The sequence below is a fragment of the Colias philodice genome, chromosome 3 (genome assembly GCF_061535455.1).
Source record: "Colias philodice isolate Cphi_HAF_F1 chromosome 3, ilColPhil1 Martin Lab GWU primary, whole genome shotgun sequence".
Taxonomy (NCBI): domain Eukaryota; kingdom Metazoa; phylum Arthropoda; class Insecta; order Lepidoptera; family Pieridae; genus Colias; species Colias philodice.
In genome coordinates, this window is record NC_143088.1 from 936,325 (window position 1) to 961,142 (window position 24,818).

The window sequence follows — 24,818 nt, forward strand, 5'->3', positions numbered from 1 at the left end:
ACATTTCGTGTCTATGTTTTTTCCCGCCAATCTCTCGTGTTCACAACCCGCTCCTGCGGCCGGCTCGCACCTGGGCACACGTCAATTTGACATATCGTCGTATCCCGGCCAGATGTTAAAGCTATTAGCCCTCATTATTCCCGGTGACTGTGTTGGTTATTTTCAGGTTTATTAGTCGATGGTTTAGTCACGAAATCTGTAGAGATAAGTTAATTTTTTCATGGTAAGAGGATGTGTAATTTTATTTTATTGTGAATAAAATTATCTCTATTTAAAAGGTATACAGGTACAGAGCATTGTAAAAATCTAAAGATAAAAAGCGTTGTAGTATCAACAAATATAATATTATAATTTTATGTATTGAGTGTGTGGCTTTCAAAGTTTTCAGCTCTCGCTGAAATAGTTTTTATTACTGTTTTGATAGTTTAAACGAGATATTAGTTAAAGTATTATACCAACACATTATTATTATGACGGTTTTTATTGTTATTTTTGATTTACTCTAGGACGATAATGCCTGAAAATTTATTATAATTATAATATACTTTCGTTGAAATCATCATACGTATTTTTTTTTCGTTTCTGCTAATGCACATTATGTATTCTTATTCTAATATATAATAAAACATGTCAAAATAATTAAATGCATGCGATGAAAATTACAAAACACATCCTAACAAACTTATTTTTTAGAAATTCACTCAACCACAGATATAGCTAACGCAAAATGAACTGTCATATTTGACATTTCCCTTTTTCCCGCCATTTGTTGCGCGCCGCGTCAGAGCTGTCAACCAATCGTCCAATTTGTCATTCGTTTGGTAATCTGAGCGGGAGAAGCTGTATCTCATTTAACACTTTGAAAGTAATATTTAAAAATACAGCTTTCATAGATTGTGATATAGGCAAATTTTAACATGACGGAGTATGTCAGGATAAGATAATAACATGAAAAGAACTCTGTTTGCGGTTCAGTTGTACAGGTCTTCAAAGAAAGTAAATAGTTGGGGTTCGAGACTTGACAATTTGATTAATTTTTGTCATTAATTAATCTGCAAATGGCAGCTGATTGTATCTATCTGAAGTTTGGTACAGAGATAGTTTATATAGAGAGAGACTGGATTCAAAGAAAGAACGGGTACTGAGCGAGTGAAGTCGCAGGCTCTAGTTAATAGCCCTCAACGCAATAATTTTAACACGAAATTTTGTAGTACAGAGAGTTGCACATTTAAAGAGAAGTCAATGGTCAATGGCTAAATCGAATATTAAGTTTAGATTACCTATATCCATACTAATATTATTAAATATATTTTATAATAATATAAATGCGAAAGTAACTCTGTCTGTCTGTCTGTTACTCAATCACGCCTTAACTACTGAACCAATTTGAATGAAATTTGGTATATTTTGATACCAGAGAAAGGATATAGGCTACTTTTTACCCCGGGACATAGGATAGGTTTTATCCCGGAAATCCCACGGGAACGGGAACTATGCGGGTTTTTCTTAGACTGCGCGGGCGAAGCCGCGGGCGGAAAGCTAGTAAGTAATACTTTAAAACATATAAAACTTTAGTATTTTAATTATAAATCAATTAGAATCTAAAACACTTGTTTTGCATTCAAATCAAAGCGAGTATAAATAACTATTGATTCCTTCAACAGAATAGTTTATTGGTTAAGTGTAGGTACTTGAATATCAAGTGAATAAAATATGAATCACAGAGAATTCTCGATGCATCTAGTGCTTTCGATAAAGGGAATAATGCTAAAACAGAGCTTATACTTCTCTAGTTATTTATCTACTAGCTGTGCCCCGCGGGTTTACTCACATTGCTCCGCACTTATTGGTCCTAGCGTGATGATATTTAGCCTATTTGTAGACGCGACCTATTAGTAATATTCATGCAAAATTTGAAATAAATCCATGCTGTACTTTTTGAGTTTAGCCCAGACATACACACAAAAATTCTAAAAACTATAATAGTTTTGGCCTCGATATCGATTGTAGATCACATCCCAAGTATTCTTTAAAAAAATATTCAATGTTCGAAACAAATGGATTGATTATGAACTGACTTTCAATGAACGAGACACAAGGAATAATTGTATTATAGATATGTACTGAATCAATTTTAAAAATCGATTAGGGTTCCGTAAAAACATATAGGTTTTTATGTCGATGATACGTCCGTCCATTTGAAATTTTATACAAACTGTACCTGATATTAGTTTTCCTTTAAAATGTTGAATATAGCCTTACATAATAAATAAATAAATATTTCAGGACAATTTTCACACACGGCACGATCTGATCCCATACTAAGCTTTCACTTGTGTTATGGTAACCAGATGGCTGATAAACAAACATATATAATTTTAAATAAATACTTATATAGATAATCAACACCCAGACACAAAGCAAACATCTATGTTCATCACACAAATATTTGCCCCGGGTGGGAATCGAACCCACGACCAATATGCGCACATATTTCTTGCGTTACATACAGTTTAAGTATATTCTCAACAAAGCAAATAGGAGAAATTAATATCTACTATAAAGAATGGCTAGACATATTTTAATGCATCACCATTTTATGATTCTGAACAACAATAAATGCCTCTATATAAAGACAAACATTAAAACAATAGTATATAAGTACATTAATATTCAAACAATGATATTAAATGACAAAATAAATTTCATAAAAACTTCGGGAACTCATTAATGGCTATTTTTCGGTTTTAGTTTACTCACTGCGCATTTCGATATTGATGTGATATCGAGGAAATTAAAGATGAGAAAACTAGTAAAAAGCTCATGTTAGAATGGATAATAAATTAATAAGGGACATTTATATATAAAAATTCGCGGATTGTTAAGTAATGTAAGCTATAAAAATAATATATTTAAAAAATACAACACATTAAAATTTTCAAAAGGGCCTCTGCGTGTTGGCCTCTGTTCCCACGTAAAGCCTTCCAAAGGAACGGGTATCTTCCTTATGGTGGTACCCATGTATGGAGAAAAATACTAAATAACACACTTTAATAAAATAAGCTCATTATTGTATTGTCACTGATCCTTGATATGTTTACAAAGTTTGAATTAAATTAAAATATGACATACTAGAGGTCCGCCCCGGCTTCGCCCGTGGTACATATTTCGCAATAAAAGGTAGCCTATGTCCTTTCTCGGGTATCAAAATATCTCCATACCAAATTTCATGCAAATTGGTTCAGTAGTTTAGGCGTGATTGAGTAACAGACAGACAGAGTTACTTTCGCATTTATAATATTAGTATGGATTGTATTTTTATATGACATGTATTGTATTAGGACTATTAAGTATAGGTATTACGTAGGAAAATAGTGCTATTATAAAAACCGAGCAGAACATAACATAAATTTACTCTGATTAGAAAAACTTTGAAGAACCGTTGCATATGTAATTGAACAAATTCAATTATAACTTTCAAGTTGATATTTATGGTTGAACCTAGAAATAAAATAGGTTTATTTTTAGCCCATTTAAACCGTTTTAACAATTAATATCATAATTTTTAGAATACGAAAAACGTTAAGAATTCGTTCAGCAGTTTTCTCTTTCAAAATATAGAAATAAATCAGGTTTATTTTTAATCAATTTAAATTCTTTTTAACAATTACCGATAAACGTATTGCAAATAAGAAAAAATATTTAAGCTTTAGGAATTTCTTTAGCAAAGTTGATCATACAAAATGTTTAAGTAAAAAATACTTCTTAAAGTATAATAATTGCAATTTGTGATATCGACTCGCATTGTAGATATTTGGCGGAACAGTTTTGAAGTATTTTTTTGTCGCAGACTACGGTATTGGCATCACAGATAGCGAGAAAATATGTTAAACGAACAAAATGAATATTTTCATTTTATACAGATGTTTTAGTTTACTATTTCAGAAACATTCCGCCTTACTTCTACGTGAATCCAACATTTGAAAGGTTTTTCTTTGAAAACGCGGGCGAAGCCGCGGGCGGAAAGCTAGTTGAAATATAAAGGTATAATATTATGTTGATATTTTTAATAATGGACATTTGCAAGATAAAAGTAGAAATAAAAAGAAAATTTTGAAAACTAAGTTTCAAGAACTGTTGAACGGAAAAATGAAGAACGTACATTCGGATAACAACTACTATAAAAATGATTTGTTATATTGTAAAAACTAATAACAAAATGATTTTACGGAAGCGCTGCTCAATTATAAGTTACATAATAATTAAGTAAACTGGATGCAAAGCCTCAACCGCAGCTAAGTTCGCGTAACTTAATTCCATCTAGTTCTAATTTGTTACTTAGTTTTCACTTAACTGAATGGATCTTGAAATCTTAATATGTGTTTTTTGTACACTTTGTTTTGTATGACGTAGACGTAGCGGCATTTTTGAAAAGTAAGTGAAAAAAAAATACAAATAGAATTAACCTCTTTCTTTGTTAAATATAACATTTGTGATAAAATTCTACTAATGTTCGAGTTTATGAGGATGTGTGTGTGTGTGTATGTGTGTTTGTTACCCTTTCACGCAAATACTACTGAACCAATTACAATGAAATTTAGCACACATATAGAGGGTAACTTTGATTAAGACATAGGATAGGTTTTATCCCGGAAATCCCACGGGAACGGGAACTATGCGGGCTTTTCTTTGAAAACGCGGGTGAAGCCGCGGGCGGAAAGCTAGTTGAAATATAAAGGTATAATATTATGTCGATATTTTTAATGATGGACATTTTCAAGATAAAAGTAGAAATAAAAAGAAAATTAAATTGAAAACTAAGTTTCACGAACCGTTGAACTGAAAAGTTAAGAACGTACATTCGGATAACAACTGAAAATGATTTGTACGTTTGTAAAAACTATTTTGAAAGTATTATTTAATAGACTATATCACTAAGACAACTTAATCGCCGATTTCCATATAAATTTCATATAACAGCATCAAACAAACCAATAAAAATCATATTTCATCTCTGTTTATACCACGATTTTATTTGTATGCAGAAACAACACACAGCCAATAAATATAAAGAAGTGTATAATTTTCGCGTAAATCATAGCTAAAAGCATACTGGATGGACGTCAAAAAGCTGTCAGTAGTTGTCAAAACAATTTTCAGTTAATATCCACTTGACAAGCAATCGGTTATTTTGGTGTCTCACTATGATTTCAAGGTGATGCAATGATAGTGAAATTTAAAGCCGGCTACTCACCTACCTGACATAGGGGCAATATTGGGATTCCACTCTTTATTGGCTCCTTAAAACCGGCTACTCACTTTCCTGCAGCAGGGACAATATTGTAATTGCACCTTAAGGGGAAGCTCCCTAAATTTTATGTGAATTTGCATTAATATTCTGAAACAGGCACACATACAATCAAAATGGAACTTTAGTATATGACTAGCTTCCGCCCACGACTTTGTACGTGCATCCCCGTTTTTCCCCGTTCCCCCAAGAATTTCGGGAAATCCTTTCTTAGCGGATGCCTACGTCCTAACATCTACCTGCATGCCAAATTTCAGCCCGATACGTCCAGTGGTTTGGGCTGTGCGTTGATAGATCACTATATCAGTCACCTTTGAGTTTTATATATAAAGATTTGCTTTTAAAAATAATAATTGTTAAGAAAGTCTATCAATTTATATTTACCTCGCCGTAATCCATCATGGACGTCACAAAGTTTGTTTAAAACTAATTCTTACTTGTATAGTGTTTCATGAACTCTGTGGGAAATAATATTAAAGAATAATCGATTAGAAAATATTTAAACTCAATAATATTAAATAGAATTATCAACAATGTCGATAGTAGGTACTGCTAACATAAATATAAATAAATTGTATATTCACTAGCGAATCATTTTTACTAGATTACAATACACCTTTTCCTATCTTTTCATGCTTCTAACTACCTAAAGATTTAAAAGCACATCAGTTATCATTACATAGTATAAAACAAAGTCACTTTCTCTGTCCCTATGTCCTTTTGTATGCCTAAATCTTTCAAACTACGCAACGGATTTTGATGCGGTTTTTTAATAGATAGAGTGATTCAAGAGGAAGCTTTTAGTATATAATTTATTAGGTTCAAGTCAAAGCGGGCGAAGCCGCGGGCGGTAAGCTAGTAGATAAACTATAATAAACTTCCCGCCCGCCCTTGCATAGCAAACTGAGACCTTTGTGCTAATCAAGGTTACATCAATAAATGTTAGTGTTATCAATATGCAGTCAGCTGATTTGCTTGTCTGAATTATGCCTTTATATTCGATCTATCACATTTATAATATGTATGTATAATTAGCATTGTTTAGCAAATTATATTTTAGTCTTAATTTTAGTACAATTAATTCGGTTTTTTGTTCGTGGAACGTTTTTATTATAATCAGTCTAATTGAAATGAATTCGTAGAAAAGTAACAGATTCGTATAGTGACTTGCAGAAAATTGTTAATGATGAAAATAAAAACATTTCCTTATCTATTTTTAACATTCAAATACATTACATCTTCAGTGAAATGTAAATAAATAAATCAAACTCACTGATTTCTATACAACTTTATTAAACTAAACATTAAAACAATTTAAAAGTCGATGAGTGCGAAAGAAATCTTGTTTTCAGTGCGCTAAAACATCTTAATTCCGTGTATATTCCGTGTATATATCTTATAATGTAGGACCAGAGTTTATTAACTTTATCGTATAAACATCGACGTGTTTCATCAGCCGACCTAATAACTTCAAATATTATGATGTTATAGGCACTGCGACTCGTGCGAGCATTGCACGCCCCAACTTAAATTTATAAATAGACTGCACATCGCGCCTATGTATTAAACGCAAGGAGCTTTTTCAGCGAGGCCGCCGGCCGCCCAGTCGACGCGAACTCTCTTGCGCGCCGCTCGCGCTCAAACCGCACGACGCTCCCGCCAAAAACAACTGTCAAACTCGATTCGCTATTCGAAATTTTCTTTTTTCGCTTTTCGGCCCGTGGCGGGAAGTCTTTTGGCGCGTCCACGATTTTGACATCAGTGAGTGCTAGCGACTAAACGTTCGAGCTAATCACCGCGCGTAACCGTGTTTCAAAAATAAAACGTTGCCGATTCGAAACCGGAGCACCTCGAAGGTTAATGACAAAATAAAAAGCGTGCATTAAATGGTGTCTGAGCAGACGTCACAGCCAGGATCGTCCTTTCGTGCACGTGAGTCGATGGTAAAGGTTTGGTTTGCAGGAGGACGCTGCGAAAGTTTTCACATGCACTCAATGTTCATATGTTCAAACTCAGAAGTTAATATCAATCTTGCGGAGGTATAATTTACAACAGACATCATAATTCCGGCCGAGTTCGAGCTCATCAAAACTTCGCAGATGTCTGGGCTCCGCTTCCTTAATTATAGCATTTCCTAACCTTAATTGTCTGATTTTTCATGCCGAAGCAATTTACGTGTTTCGAAACGTTCTCATAGTTCATCGCACCGGCGTTTGGACAATGTTGACCCATATTAGAGTGAAACATGTACACACTGTACACAGATTACGGCCACTAATCATTTTTTCAAGCAACGTCCGAGGCTTGTAAATTTTCTTACTACTATTATGTTTATGATACTGGATTAATCTCGCTGTAATTTATGTCTTATTTACATATTTATTGGCGATTTGTATTGGGAATTGGGAAAGTTCATTATTGAAATATGCTTCGTGCTTTCTTTTTAAGATTCCTTATCTATGAGGAAAAATGGAGAGAATTCGATGTCTGACTATTTTATGATTTTGGTCATTATCACAGTACTGTTTTACAAAAGTATAAAAATATTGATTCTAGAAAGTTCGGTTTATAATTGAGTAGATAATATTTACCTACTAATCACGTTCCTCATATTAATTTACTAATTTCAATTCGATTTGTAATTATTATTTATCACAAGTGAAAATAAGTTGCATCTCAGGTTGCATTTGTAATTATACTAAAGCGAAGTATGTTATGAATAAAAAATGTAATTGCATAATATAAAAAAATAATCCCAAATGTGGCTAACTGAACTTTTCCTAGAATTTCCACGACGCAAAGTTTTTAACTGGAGTTTTCACGAAAATTGTGGTATTATAATAGAGATACATGCATAAAGTTTACGCGACACATTTTGTATCAACCTTTTTCAACTCTAATACTTATTAGCCTAATGAAAATAATATATAAATGGGGGCAATATCTCAAACGTAAAAAACAAATCCGAAATTGAACACCATACGTAATCAACATCGCATAAATCCAGAACAGTTTGTTGCAACAAATATGTTCCATGCATCCGTAAATACAACATAAGTTGTACCGAATTGAGACATTGTACCGTCAACTCACAGAATGGCGCTCACAAGCCTAGCTTCCGTTTAAAACATTTTCCGCAAGGGGCAAGCACTAAAGAAATAAAAGTTATAACCCTGTGATCTTGCGTCACGACGATTAGCCATTCAAACGCAACATTAAAAACTTGAAAAGAATTACGGATCATTCGTCAGAACCAACCTCACGTCGCATTTCATAATGCCGCAATAAATACGCTTATTTATTTTCACTGAAACATAAAAAACTTTTTCCTCATTAAACCTCCTTGGTTATCTAACGTCGACATTATGTCCTCATTTCCCTGTTTCCGAACGCTGCTTATTGACAAAATGGCCGCTTATCTGTGGTCCTTTCTGTTTTCGCGCGCTTTCCTCTGTCAGTTGTAATGGCCGATCCGATTGATGGTAGTTGGCACCCGTTGATTGATATAGAACGACCGCAGTTATGAGTGCTAGATGGTGCTTTAAACGACGCTAAAAGATATAAAATAAAAATTATAGCTGCAACTTTCACCCGTAAAATAAATATCAAATAAATAGCGTTGATATGAAGCGTTGAAAAATGTACCGTAATATTTTCCCAGTTTCATCGGATATAGTTTTAGATTTTGTAGTAATAAATGTGTAACAAAATAAACGTATTTTTTTGTATAAACATTTTCATATTGTTTTGCTGTTAACACTTTTACAATAAAATTTTATATTCATCGTTTTGGAATAGCCGAATAAAGAAAATTAAGTCTCGACAGTTGTCTGAATGGCCATTCTATTCGCGTTAAAAGTATTTCTACACAGCTGTAACTACTCTTTCATACTATCCAATGCTGGATAATTGAATCAGGTAGATCTTGAATTTAATATGAAATTAAACAACGTATAAACTGTTGACACCTCCGAGCTATCAATTATTTGTCAAAGACATTAACTACAATTTTATCGCTTTGCTTAATATCAAAATTTACGGAACCACGACTTCCTCTGCTAATTTTTATATATACGTACCTTGACATGAATTCTATGAAATAATTTTTTGCACATTCGCTAAATTCAGCGAGCGCTTTCCACTCTTCCAGTTAAAGAATGCTTCTGCATAGTGATTACTTGAACATATTTATATTTTAATTTTATCTGTGTTTTGTTAAACGGCTTTTAATAACACACTTATTAGTTTCACTTTGTATATTTGCATATGTAACGACTTTAGGCTCGATTTTGACCCACTCACACGGACAGATTTAATTCAAATTTTTTACTCTTATCAATTGGATCGGTATTCGGTAACGATACCATAATTTCGTCTTATTAAGGCGTGTTTTTTAGTTTTATTTGAGCTATACATATTTATATTTCGATTGATAGTGACTTCGGTTGTGGACAGGGTATGACGTAATCTGGAAAATGAATCCCCGTTTATTCTAGAGAAGTTCGTAATTTGAGTAGTTTTTTGTGTTTAGAAAACTTGTCGAATCTCCTTATAAATTACGATTATACGAAGTAATTCGGCCCTGCCTGATGGAATAGATGCATTTCATGCCTTTTTGTGAGAACTTTTGAATCTATCTTTTGTATCAAAGTTTTTTTACAATAAATTTGTATAATTACTAAAGATGAAAGTGTCTTGCTATTCTTATGTTTTTGTGCTTACAAAAAAAAAATCAATAAATTAAACCCTACCACAGACTATCTACTCCCGCAGAAGCAATAAAAAACCAAAAAAGCCAGTGGAAAAAAATATCAGAAGCGGGCGTCACGTGTGTAGGTATTAAAGTCGAGCATTTACGTTTCTGCCTGATTTATGTGAATCCAATTGTATTTGCAGGTTCCTTACTCTGTGCGAGATAGATAGTGGAATGCAAATATATGACACGGTTTCTTATGTGTTGTTTTATATTCCATGTTTATACTAGCGGCTTTACTGTTTGGTCTGGAGTAGCCTATCAATCTTTAACTTTCTATCTACATGATGTCCATACATAAATCTATTTATTTTTATAAAGTATTTTTATTAAGAAATCTTATATATAAAATTCTCGTGTCACAATGTTAGTCTGCATACTCCTCCGAAACGGGTGGACCGATTCTCATGAAATTTTCTGTGCATATCGGGTAAGTCTGAGAATCGGCCAACATCTATTTTTCATACTAGCTGTTGCCCGCGACTTCGTCCGCGATTCGGTCGTTTTTCGTCATTCGTCGTTTAAAAAAAATACGTGACACTTTATTTTTGAATGTTCTTAATTGTCTCTTATAAAATTTAACTACATTAAAATTGAATACTCTGATAAGAAAATCTTAAAATCATCGAAAATCATAGACATCGAATATCTGAAGAAAACATGAATGAATGTGATTTAAATTCTACATTTCTTAGTAATTAAAATAATAATGTAAATTAAATGTAGATTAACAGTTTGAGCGCACCATTATAGAATATGTACCTAAGTAATAAATTATGTTAGTTTACATTGTAACTTTACTAAAAACACGATGACTTTCTTTCGCGCTCGGTACCACAAACTAAACATGTTTGTGGTACGTGGCCCGCGTCACTTTACCCCCCACGAGTTCCCCTCCGTTGCTATGCGAAAATACATTCGTCGCCCTACTGTAGGAAAAATTGTAATACTGCGGCCTGGGCGTTATAACACGCTCAGGGAATTCCTGAGTGCTGATAGACTTCCGTCTATCGGCATTTATACCAATTTTATATTAATATCACCATCTTGAGGAAAAGCTTCTAATGTCGATTTAAAACGCATATATACGGATTAACCTGATGAATTAACATGTTCTAAAATTGTGAAATGAGTTCAGTTTTAAATTCGAGAAATATTGATTTCTTGTATTCGATTATTCGTCGTAGTCGAATACAAAATATATTTAAAGAAACTTAGGTTGGCCTTCAGGCAAAAGGGATCCTATCAAATGATAAACTTGACCTTGTATCTTAAAAGTAAGAATGAAAGGAGCATCTAATAATTGTTGAGCACCAAAGGATCATTTAAAACGCAATACTATAAGAGCTAATATTGTCTAAGAACTGTTTAGATTGCACATGTTCCTCTAAAACTTAAAAGTAGTGATTTCGAAGGTTCCGGCGTATCTTCAAACGAAAGCCGACTCCTTACTCCACTTTAAAGCATTACAAAAAGAACATACTACGTTAATATCGCCTATACAGAAGATGATCTGTAATCAATTGTGAGGTTATAAGCAAACCCACTTTTATATTATTTTGTCGGACCACACCACCGAATTTGTAGATTGATCTTCTATGTTTACCTCTAAGTCATTAAGACTATGTCGAAATCTGTTTGCAATAAGACGGGCCTCTCGCTATTCGTCCGTTTAAAGAGACCAATAGTTTCAATTCTTAATCTTTCATTAAACAAACTTATTAATCGTTCTTGTCTCAAATAATGGTAATATTCGCGTCCCTACTCTAGTCATTGCTTATGCTCATGTTCATCTTCGAGAGATCGAATAATATTATGGTGCACCCTATTATTTGTCAAACGGTCTTCATATTGAGTAAAAGTTTCAGAATTCTCGAGATAAAATATGACGATCGTGATCAGCTGTGAGACGTAATTCCCTCTCAGTGAGGGTTTCGGTCTCACGGGATAGTACAATATGCCATTTGCGATCAGCTGTGAGACGTTATATATACCCTCAGTGAAGGTTTCGGTCTCACAGGATAGTACATGCCGTTCGCGGTCAGCTGTGAGCCGCAATTCTCGTTGTGAAGCGGTTTCAGGTTCGGCATAACACATGTTGTTTTCGGTCAATAGTAAGCCTCTTATCTCTAACGATCCTTGAGAACTCTTATTTCTCATTTTCTTAACTTTGCTCGAATTTCGATATATAAAGATTTTTTAGGTGGCACTGATGCGGGTGAATAAAAATTAAAACGGACTAAGAGTGTTATAATCTCAATCATCATCTTCAATACATATAATAAAATTGTGGAAAAGTGATGTCTGTACAATTAAAATATGTAGAAAAAAATTAGCAGGTGTTATTATTATCGAGAAATCGAGAGAAACCATTTTTTTCTCTTAAAAGCTCCCCCCCTCCCACTTCCCGAACTCCGATTGACCGTAATTTATTTTTCCTTACATTTTTATCATATCCTTTTCTAATGGGTTTCATCCTACTGCGATTTTTTTTTTGTTTCAAAAATTATCTACCCTGGTGTATAGGTAAATTTTCCACATAAAATGTCCTTTAAATTATGTCGTATTATATTTTTGACCCCCGACGCAAAAAGACTGGTGTTATGTGTTTGACCGCTATGTATTTCTGTGTGTGTGTGTGTGTCTGTCTATGGCACCGTAGCTGGCTAACAGGTAAACCGAATTAGATGCGGTTTTTTTTGTTAGGCAGAATATTTTCCGACGCTGGTTCTTAGATAAAGTGTATCAAAATTGGTTCATCCACTTATTATACCTACATAGGGGTAAAAGTGGGAATGAAAAAAATGAAAGTTATAATTTATTTTTAAAGATCGTCGGGAAGTTTATGAAATTATTTATTCCTTTTTCTATACACTTTTCTTCGTCTAAACGGTTTAGTTACGTGCTCTCTCTCTCTTCAGCCTTTAGTTACGTGCGTGAGACAGGAAAGATCTAATTTGGATTTGTTTCTGGATTTGATAAAAACTGAGTATCGATTAAGCTGATCAGTGGCTACTGGCTACACCATAGATTATTAAAAACATCCGTTTAAGAAAGGAAGGAAATAGAATTTGCTCCTCTCCCCCCCCCTGGTTCCTAAAAAATAATATGACATAATTTAAAAAAAATTTTACGTAGAATTAGTTAGGCATTTCTTTTTTGATTTTCGATATTATATACTAATCATAATTTTTAATTACAATATGTAGTAACTATTTGGTATAGGTTAGGCATTTCATTTCTTGATTTTCTTTAATAATTTGGTACGTAAGTTTTTTAGCTCAGTTTAGTAAGAAATTTTAATAACAATTCTTTTAATTATTTATGGTAGTACAACAGTACAGTATTGTTGTACGTATTTACTCAATAATTGTATGTTAAGTAGTAATTCAGCATGGGCGTAGCCACGGTGGGGCTGGGTGGGGCGCTTACCCTGGCTTTGATCTGGTAGGTACTAATTGTGAAGGGGAGTGGGCGTGGGCGTGGGATTGGGACTGAACGTGGCATATGGCGTGGGAGTGCGAGTGGGCGCGGGAGTGGGAGCATGAAAATAAAAATGATTTTTTATTGTTGCCCCACCCTGAGCCCATGGTCATAGGTCCCATAGTCACTATTCCACGCGAACGAAGTCGCGGGGACAGCTAGTAGACAAATATAATCAGAAAGCTTTGAACTCCTAAGCTCAACCATAAAAGATAGACATTTATGATGTCGGGAGATATTTTTTATATAATATGGAGAACATTTCTTTCATACTTGATTTCTGTGTAGCTTTAACCATTAAGATACACGCATTAAGAACGCACACGCGACGAAAGCTTAAAAATGGAGTTGCTGCTCTGCTCACGAATATGAAAAATAATTGTACCAAGTTTCGTTTAAATCCGTCGAGTAGTTTTTGTTTCTATAACGGTTATACAGACAGACAGACGGACAAACATTTTTGACGTCGATGTCGATCTCTAATCACCTCGTGATAACTATCACGTATCATTTAGGAAATATATTTCATGTGCAGAATTGACCTCTACAGATTTAATATAAGTAGGTATACATATATTTAGATTCCAATTTCCATGTAACGTTAAATTCGACTATATAATAACTAACAGACAACGCAGGTTACTCTCGTTTCCGTAAGTTGAGGCGGCTACATATTCGGTCCTAATAACATGACTTTTTGTGAACGAAACGACAGCGCGGTTTAATTCGATGGCAACACCATCAGAAAAAAGGAAATATTTTTAACTTTGAAAAAATATTATGATTTACACTATTAATACTATTTTAACATTAACACAAAATATAAGACTGTGAGTGTGTAAAAATAAATCCAGCTAGTTTCACATCACACTTATGTTTATAATTAGGTAAACGACATGAAAATATATTAATTACCAAGCAATAATCATACAGATAAATACTGAACAAAAGTATTAACAGTCAAAGTATATTTTTACTAACAACATGTAAATGATGAAGGAATAATAATTATCAACGAACTAACCTTTTTGTATTAGAGTCCCGCCTCGTGATCGAATTATTAAAACACGAAGATTTTTAAAAATGTAACCAATGAACACAATCAATATTAGATTAACTGTAATGGTGTCTAGTTTGACTTAAAATAATATACATCTACCCTCACTTTTAAAAATGTAGTATATTCACACGAATTATATAAGCGCACCCTTAGATTAAGGATTGGTCTCCGCGCGCGCGCTACGACTAGATACCGCCCCACCTAAAAACAATAGCTCTGTGAGTGCGGCAACTCTTTTCTGTAGTGTGTGTTAGGCAATTTGTAAAGACGCTAGTGTGTGTGAAGAATTGGGCTGCCAGCTACATAAATTTTACCTCATAAATGGGAAATCTGGCATCTTGGAAAGAAGTTTGAAAAATATTTTTTTCATCCTGACCTGGCCGGGAATCGAATCCATGAACATGTGACTCAAATCCACTTGCGACGCTACTATACTATAGTCACAAAGGTTGTTTAAAAGTAAAAAAGCGGAAATAAAAAAAAAACATATTATATGAGTCAGTTAAACATGGTTAAACAGAAATAAATTATTGTATTATACTTTTTTATACATGTGTTAGTAATAGTATTGAAAAAAAAAGTTCAAATTATTGCTAAAATATTTCCTCAACCACGTGTATTTTTTTGGATATGCAATACGGCAACACTGAATGGCGTCGTATTTTCGTAGAAAAATTTTTCGAAATAAAGGAGAAATTTCGAATAATACGATACTTAGTGATGGTACGTGATCCCAGTGTCTTTCTTATTTTTTGTTGTATTATTTTTAAATAGTTTTATGACACAAATAGGTATTTTACTTCAGATTTTGTTCAAAATCTTTATAAATTATCGGTTCACCCTCTCCACACAATGCTTGTGACACGACTGGCTTGGGTACGCCGAATTCGGCGTACTATAAGTTGCCGCATTTTTCAAGTACGCCGGCGGTATCTAGTCGTAGCGCGCGCGCGGAGACCAATCTATAATCTAAGAGCGCACCTTATAGGGAAGGGAAGATTTATTATGGGTTAAAGAGTTAAATAAATAAATCACATAATTATATTTAAATTATTAATTTTTAACATTGTGTTCAGTAGTGTTAACATGTAAATTGATTAGATTTTTACGAAATCTCATAGATGGCGCTGAATCAAATTTGTCTTTATAGTACTAAGATTCATTAAACAGTTTCTCTGCCCAAATAACGTAAATGACGTAGTTTTTATAGTGTAAAGCTAGATAATAGCATGTCTTACTCAAAAACAACATTTAAACATGAGTCTTTAGATTGTACGCTGTCGTAGTTCACGGAATACGTAAGAAAAGTAAAGGTTCACAGCGCCTCCCCCGGAGGTGATAGCATGATAATATGTTTAAAAAAACCTCACACGACCTGTTAGTAATATTCATGCAAAATTTGAAGTCAATCTATGCAGTACTTTTCGAGATTAGCTCGGACAAACATACAGACAAACAGACAAACAGACAAACAGACAAACAGACAAACAGACAAACAGACAAACAGACAAAAATTCTAAAAACTATATTTTTGGCTTCTATATCGATTATAGATCATGGATTATGTATTCTTTTAAAAAAATATTCAATGTACAGTTTTGACTTTCCTACGATTTTATTATATGTATAGATGTACCACGGGCGAAGCCGGGGCGGACCGCTAGTTAAACTATAAAATTGTTCCCTTGCCATTTGAAAGAAATAAAAATTGAATTGGTTCTATTGCAGTTTTATAAATTATTATGTTTAAGCTTCTTTTGACCGATTTTCGATTATCAAGATTTTTGTTTTCATAATTACGACATTTATAAAAAATTGTTTATTTAACAAATGGCAAAACAGCAAACATAACCGCATATAGTTAATATGAAAAGCGCAGATACCAAACTGTCGCAAAACACTTTTTACCTTTTGGCGGAATCCAAAGTATCTGTAACAGCCATTTGGCATACGTTCAGTTTTTTTAACTGCACCCGAGATTTCTTTAAAGTGCATGATAAATGAAAGGCTTAGGTCCAGAAGTTAGAATCATTCATATCTATGCACTTGATGTATTCACGTATTCAAGATGATATATCTGGGCTTGGAGATATGAAGTTTTGTAATGCTTTGATGTACTTTTTTAAATATGTAAAATTGTACTATTGTATTAACTGAACATTAGATATAGTTATATAGATTTGGACCATAGGTCTTCTGATTTATTAATTAAATTAAAAAAAACTTAACGACTTTTAACAGAAAGCGTGATGTTATAGACATCTTCGTAATTGACATTCCAAGACAATAAAACATTTTCAATTCAATCTACTACTTCCTGAGATTATCACGTTCAATCAAACATATTCATAATATTAGTACAAACAGCCTATTTAGTAAACTCCAGTCAAAATACATGAACATCCCCTACCTCTTGGCCGTCATCAAAAGACCTCGTAAATTCAGTAAAAAGGGATGAATGACCCTTAATTTTTGCTTATCTAAACAATAAAGAATTGGCGCTTGACTGGCCTCATGCAAATCAAGTGTTCCAGCCGTGGATTATCGCTCAATATTTGATTTATCAGTTCTTTATACCAATATTTGAGTTGCCTGCGTATTGGAGTAGTTTTGCAATTAAAAAAATACTTTAATAATATGAGGGTGAAGTGTATTTTTAATGTATTTTCATTTAAGGTTTCCAAAAGCTGACAAAGGGGCGGGAAAAGTGTATGTACACTTGGAAATAAATTATTTTATTTCTTATGTAAGGTGCCTTGATAAGGAGGGTTGCTAGTATAATAAAATAAGGTAAAGGCACGAAATCCTTAATTTATCTACTACAGTTTTTGTTACTTTCAAGTGTTTGTTCATCCTTAATTCATCCATAATATGCTTCATAAATGCATGGTACTTTCACTTCAGAAATAATATAACCGTCATTTCTATTCCAGAAAATGGTGAGGTTTAAGGTTACCACTCAGGCAATTGCTTGTTGGTAGATGTCATTGTTTTAGCTTCGATATACCGGTTTCATAGCGATGTTTTCCTTTATCATTTGAAGCAATAGCAATCTGAACAATGCGTAGATTAATTGAAAATGAAAATGTTGTCTCCGACCCGGTTCGCTCAGAAAATATCTTAGCTAACTATCAAGTTAGTGCTTGACTATTATGTCATTTTATAGCAGAAAAAGCAAATGGTGACCACGTGATGTTAAATGGTACACCACCTCTTCTGGACATATAATATCTTTTCTCAAATGACTTATGACGTTATTGTTCAGGACTTCAGGAACACCGAAGATGGATTGTTATTGACGACCACGTGGTGTTCAGTGGCTACCACCTCTTTTGGACAAATATGCTCCTTCTTAAATGCCTTATGACGAAGTTGTTCAGGAACATCGAAGCTAGACCGTTAATGATGACCACATTATGCTAAGTGGTCACCTTTTCTGGACATATTATACACTCTTATGACGTAGTTCTGCAGGAACCATCGCAAGCAGATCGTCCCATAGCTTCACCATACCTTCTCAAATAACATTAATAACGTGTTTACTGCAAAGTGATAATATTCAAGCATTATCTGTAGACCGGAGATTTAATTCCAACTCCCGAAATACATTTCTACCGAATGCATACCGCATGTGTTTATTTTCATAGCGCCCGATTAACTTTATGCGAGTTGTGCAAATACTGTTCATATAATCGTGATGGTGAATTTCTTGCCTTTCATTTGATACTAGCAACTTCTCCTGGTTCCGCCCGGGTTGATCCGGTATGAACACAAATTAAAATATTTAGCATATTTGCTTAGTTTCTATGTCAGTTAGGATTCTGCTTTCTACTGGTGAAGAATTAATTAGGAGTTCCTTTCTTCTTATAAAAACTAGCAACTGCCCGCGACTTTGCTCGATTTTACTAATGCATTGTGGTAACTGTTGAAACAAGATTTTTCATCTTTTATTTATCCTCGGTTAAGTTTTCGTTAACTCTTTGCGTTATAATTGTATTAGATCTATGTTCGATAACATCAAAGATTGTTTAGCTGTTTAAAAGTGATTTTGCATATAAACAATCAAATATTCAAACAAACAACACTCTAAATTGTTTATATTGAGGTATAATGAGATAAAAGCCCATCAAATGAATTCATCAATTTTTAACATTGTATATATATTATGTAAACTATATAAGCGGAAGTTGAAATTCTACGAAAAATTTCAAATTTAAATTGATAAAATCTTCATACACTAATAAGAGAGAGTGAGATAGTTACGAACCAACATTAAAAACGTTATGTAAATCCTTAAATATTCACTGCAGAGAACGCTCGCTTACATATAAACATGTCCGTGAAACCACTCGCGATGCATTTCTACATTAAAGCCAAATCCAGCCTCACGTTTCACAGATTAATTCAGCATAGTCTATTTTATGATATGGCAATAAAATTCTTGATTATCTGTGGCAAATGTCAATCTCCATAAAAATAAGCGTGGCTTGACGTTACGGACTACGGTAGACTGCGACTGTAACATTAATAAGTTAGGTTATTTATAACTTTACTAGCTGCTCCCTGACATGGTCCGTGTTTTCTTTGATTTTATTGCTGTTAGTGTTGCTAGCTTTTGGTAAATCGATAGTAATAGGATTTGTGTTAACCTTTCTTGTAAATTCTCTTTGAATGCTAGGCCGTGAATAAAATATTATTATTTATGAAGAATGAATTAAATATTATTATTCTGGCAATTTTTTTTATCTAATATTGATTTGATTAAAAAAATCAGTAGCAAAATGCTAAAATATAGACGAAATTTATATAAAATTGACTCACCATTTTCTTTCTATCTCTTGTTTTAAAAAATCACCAATCTCACACACAACATTTTTAGGGGGCTTAATTTTTTTTGGGTTTTAACAATATTCAGTCCACAAGTTTGTATGCAGTTTATAAGGTCATAGGTTATATTTAGAAAGCAGTTTCAGCTGGTTTGATGGAGATGAAGACCGATAATGTGTAGTGGAGTCGAAGAGTAAGAACGTGCCTCGTCGCGAGAAATAAATTAGAACTTATGCTAATTGGTGCTGTTAATTGGATATTGTTTGATTTTCCTAGGAAATGTCGTGTTTCTATGGATAATATATTTGCCTACTTAGGTATCTTGACGATACCAATGTAGGTATCATTCCGTGAGGTGTTTGTCTGTCAAAATTCGATGCAATTTTAAAAGAACGGATTTTTATTCTGTGTTTAAATTGACGAATTAAGTTCTTGAGATTATGAAAAATATACATATAAAGAGAGTAAAATTATATTTTTCGTAATTTGTGCTCAGAGAAATGTAAAAAAGGAAAAAGCGTCCCATACTCATGCGTGCATATCTTCTTCTTATATATAAAAATGAATCGCAAAATGTGTTGGTAAGCGCATAACTCGAGAACGGCTGAACCGATTTCGATAATTATTTTTTTATTATATTCCTTGAAGTACGAGGATGGTTCTTATGTAGAGAAAACGTAAATATGTACCACGGGCGAAGCCGGGGCGGACCGCTAGTTTATAATATGTATATTCTAAAGTCCGAAAATTTTACGTAAATCTCTAGCGCTAATTATTCCACATTAAAGCGTGAATTTATTTACTACATCAGTCTGTGATAACAATATGTATTCAAATCTCAAAAATATATTGAATTGTCACCATTTTAATCCACCTCCTAAATCCTAATTTTTAAACCACCTATTAAAAAAACCCACACATTTCACATACACTATTTAATAGTATTACAAGAAACGCTTTTATTGTATACAAACGAAACAACTTCGTTTTTACATGTATGTAGTGACAGAGTGACGTTCATTATACGAAGCTCGACCAACTATGGCTCTTAGCTTTTCTCTAAAGTTATTTAGTTACAATGTGAATACAAGATACAGTTTTCAGATTTCCGAATAAAAAGATTCAATTATGATTTTTTGATTCAAAATTTTTCGTTTTAAACACGCTATTATTAGCTTCACTTGTATTTTTGTATGTATTTGGCTCCTTTAGAGTCAATTTTGACCCACTTTAAACGGACAGATTTTATTCAAACTTTATAGACATATCAAGAAACGGTGACAATACAATGATTTTACGAATTAAAATTTGTTATGTGCTTTTTTTATTATGGTATTTATTTCGTGATTAATACATTTTACAAAATGTAATGGTTTATTTTTTCACATTAAAAATAGTTACATGCCAATATTATAGATATTGAAAACTAAACATCAAGAGGAAGTGGTGTTCAGTTAGTTTATAATAAAAAATAATGATTGAAAATAAATGTGGTCTCCGCCCGCCTAAGTACATCGAATGGCTATTGGTTTTATTAATCAGTCTTCTTTATATTTAAATTAACATTATTGCTATTTTTAACATTTCTGAATAATAATTTTGTACGATTTAATAATAATAAAATCTAATATATAAAATTCTCGTGTCACAGTTTTCGTTGCCATACTCCTCCGAAACGGCTGGACCGATTCTCATGAAATTTTCTGTGCATATCGGGAAAGTCTGAGAATCGGCCAACATCTATTTTTCATATGTACCACAGGCGAAGCCGGGGCGAGCCGCTAGTATTGTATATATTGTTGGTAGAGTCGACAACTCTATCTTTTTTAGAAATAACTAGCTTTCCGCCTGCGGCTTCGCCCGCGTTTTCAAAAAAAAACCCGCATAGTTCCCGTTCCCGTGGGATTTCCGGGATAAAACCTAGCCTATGTCACTCAGAAATGATGTAGCTTTCCAACAGTGAAAGAATTTTTCAAATCTGCCAAGTAGTTTCGGAGCCTATTCAATTCATACAAACAAACAAACAAACAAAAAATCAAACCTTTCCTCTTTATAATATTTGTATAGATAAAAATCTTTAATTTCAAATAAACAACTCGACTTTGCGTCTTTCCAAACTATACAAGGCCAGTACGCAACGGTGTGAAACTAATCACGTATAGTTTGGAAATAACTTTTTTACAAAGTTCTTCCAATCTATACAACAGCAGTACGCAAATACTCGCGTATACTTTGTAGTGAAGTAAGTAAGAATACCGCTCCAAAATATACAGCGCCAGTACGCATGCGGTCTAATCGTGTATGTTTCGGAATAAGCGTGGCGTCTTTCCATTGCTCGCGTTTATATTATTGAATTGCTGTTTTGAAATCTATTATTAAAATGCATACACAATACACATTGTGTATGTAATGTTGCGTACTGATCGTATATTTTTTGTATCGAGGATGCTTGTGTCTTCGTTCCCGACTATACTGCACAACTTACAATTGACAATAGTGCTAAAATGTAATAATCTAATAAGTCCAGAAAAAGATGGTTGCGAGGCGACGGAGCCCCGCAAAGCGGGGCTCCTATTTTTGTGTAGTTAAAAAAAACACGAACCTAACCTAACCCATAGGTAACCCTTATATCTGTTACCTATTTATTTTTCTAAGCTTACCTAATAATATTTTTATTCCATATTTTACTGAATCAATCAAGAAGAATAAAAGTAGATAGATATAGCTGTACAAGTATTGATTGGATTGCCTATATATTTATTATTTCGCTCAAGCGTAAGTGGTGTAGTATATTTAGTTATACATATTTTGCGTACTGATCGTGTATAGTTTGGAACGAAGAAGCAAGCATCCGCGTTACAAAGTATACACGATCAGTACGCAAAATTCGTGTATATATTGTAATAACAAACTTATAAACAGCATTACAAAGTATACACGAGCAGTTTCCTATGGTTGCGTTCTGGCTATGTATAGTTTGGAAATACGCCTCGACTTTCGTTTAAACGATATACAATAGCACCTCATCTATCTCTTTTATCGCTATATCAAATCGTTTTAATATCCATAGTTTAAACTCTATCGTTACATCATATTAATCATTGTAATCTTACTTTCTTCACCATTTATATTTACATTATATTAAATTTACCTTATCCCTTACAAATCCAATACCCACAACCACGTAATTCCCAAATAAAAATATACAAACACAAAAAATAGTTCCCGGAAGAGCGAAATCATTTGACTCAATCCGTACTACGAAACTAATGAGTGAACTAAACACACGTAACCTTGTACAATTATTTACCCTCGTAAATCGCATAACATATGTACTAGTTTATTTTTTTAACATATATGAATGGAGTAGATATTTGCTGCCCGATGTTGAATGCTGCACAGCAGACGTTTGCGCGAAGCATGTATTTAAAAATGGCACATTTAACCTCGTGTATATAATTTACGTCATTACTTCTTAGCGATGTAACGATACCGATATCTATATATCGGCTGATGGGTGTCGTATCATGTCGTTACATCACTACTTCTTATTAACTACGTTTGGTTATCTGCGTTTAACTGTTTCGAGTTTTGGACAAACAACCGATGCACTCCAAATAGGGTGCATCGGTTGTTAATAGCATTCAGTTCTGAGTTCATACTAGGTTTATAAGATCAGGTGAAGATGATAACTGGAAAGCGATCTCTATTTATTAACTTTATTTACCTTTCTTACTCATCATCAGTAACATCACAGGTAATTTTGTCGCCATTAAACTAATTCTTTTTTTACTATGTGACATAAAAAACTCGTATCAATGATCAACACATTTGGAACCATATTTAAGCAATAAAAATCCATCTTAATTTAATCATTTTGGTACATTAACAATATAGTTTATTATCTGTAGACTCAACAATAGTACAACACTATTCCGTTAAATTATGTCAGCTCCTTGCCAACAATATGACAACACTATTTTAAAGCAAATTTACGTTTTTGTCAACGGATTATAAACTGTAGAATGAATCGCTCTGGTCGCAATTATGACCTATTATTTTCTATTTTTCATTCATATCTTTCAAGCCCGGCTTTTAGTAAATAAAATTATCTTTCAGTGATTTTAAATATCTGACCCACTTCCGGCGAGCTCATAGCTTTTACATGAACATGTTTCTCCGCCTGTTTAATAGATGATTTTATAAATTATTCAACACAAAAATGCCTACGTAACAAATAAACCGTGATGTATTTAATTTTAGCTGAAAGGTAAACATCACGTAAACATAAACAATGCTCGAATGTGTAGATAACCTCAAAATGTCAATGTCATCAAAAACTATTGCCGTTTAAAAAAACAATTCCATCCAAAACAAAACAAATACAGCGAACGAAAAATTGAAAAGCCATAAAACATTTGTTTCCCGCGCGCTCGTAAACTATATTTAAAACTAGCAACACCTATTTTTTCACCGCCAAACTTAACTCACAGATAATCTCAAATAAATAACTATAAATATAGGTTTGTGTAAATAATTTAACGGCCCCGTAAGATGTATCTATTGGTCCGGGAGCCAGCAGCAGATTTTATGACCAAGTTCCTCTCAAGCGGTAATTAGTAAAATGCATCAAAGTATAGTATTATGAAGCCTCGTGAACGTCAGCTGGAGCTCGGTTGGGGGGAAGAGCGGTTGTAGCCTCCCGTATCAGCTGACGGTTTTTCCACCAAGATTCAGCCAGCTGACATATATATTTATCCACAGTTACATATAAGGTATCATCAGGTAAATTTTTGTTTGAGAGGAAATAACGGAAAATAAATTTTTCTTTAAATTTAACTTTCATGTTCGAGACACCAGCTGACGTATAATACACCATGTTGTAACCAGCTGACTATTTTTTTTCGTTGAGATATTGGGTTAGCTACAATTTGACAAATTTTTAGCTGAGAGGAAATGATTGAATGAATGTATTTTTTTTTCCTATGTGCGTGGGAGGCACCCCCCCCCAACCGAGCGCCAGCTGACGTTCACGAGGCTTTATAATACTATACTCTCATGCGTCTGACGAATTATCTCTTGAGAGGAAATAGTTAACCAAATTTGCACCTGGCTCCCTAACCATATGTGATCGATACGAGTTAAATTGCCCTGATTTATATTCCGTCTTATTTTGTTTGAAATAATCGCTGTAGTATTTCAATATTAGTGTTTCCTACGTTATTATATCTTTATAATGTTGATGATTCACTCGCAGCGTATGTATATTTGGGTTGTTTCTGTGTATATTTTTCGGCGCGTAGCATGCGCATATTGTAGTCGTTTTCTACAACTATGTTAGTTAATAAGCCAATAAGGCCAGAATAATTAGTGTATTTCGTGATAAT

The 24,818-nt window shown here is 33.5% G+C and overlaps 1 protein-coding gene across 2 annotated transcripts in view; it reads left to right on the top strand.

The window, feature by feature from the left end:
- The first annotated feature begins 6,924 nt into the window (after nucleotides 1-6,924).
- The window catches only part of shakB (Innexin family member shaking B), a 71,969-nt gene continuing 54,075 nt past the window's right edge, over nucleotides 6,925-24,818 (top strand). Inside the window, exon 1 of one of the 2 annotated variants that reach the window (XM_089712307.1) lies at nucleotides 6,925-7,069. The gene's annotated coding sequence lies outside the window, so the exon portion shown is untranslated. The other variant, XM_089712316.1, reaches the window with a different exon arrangement.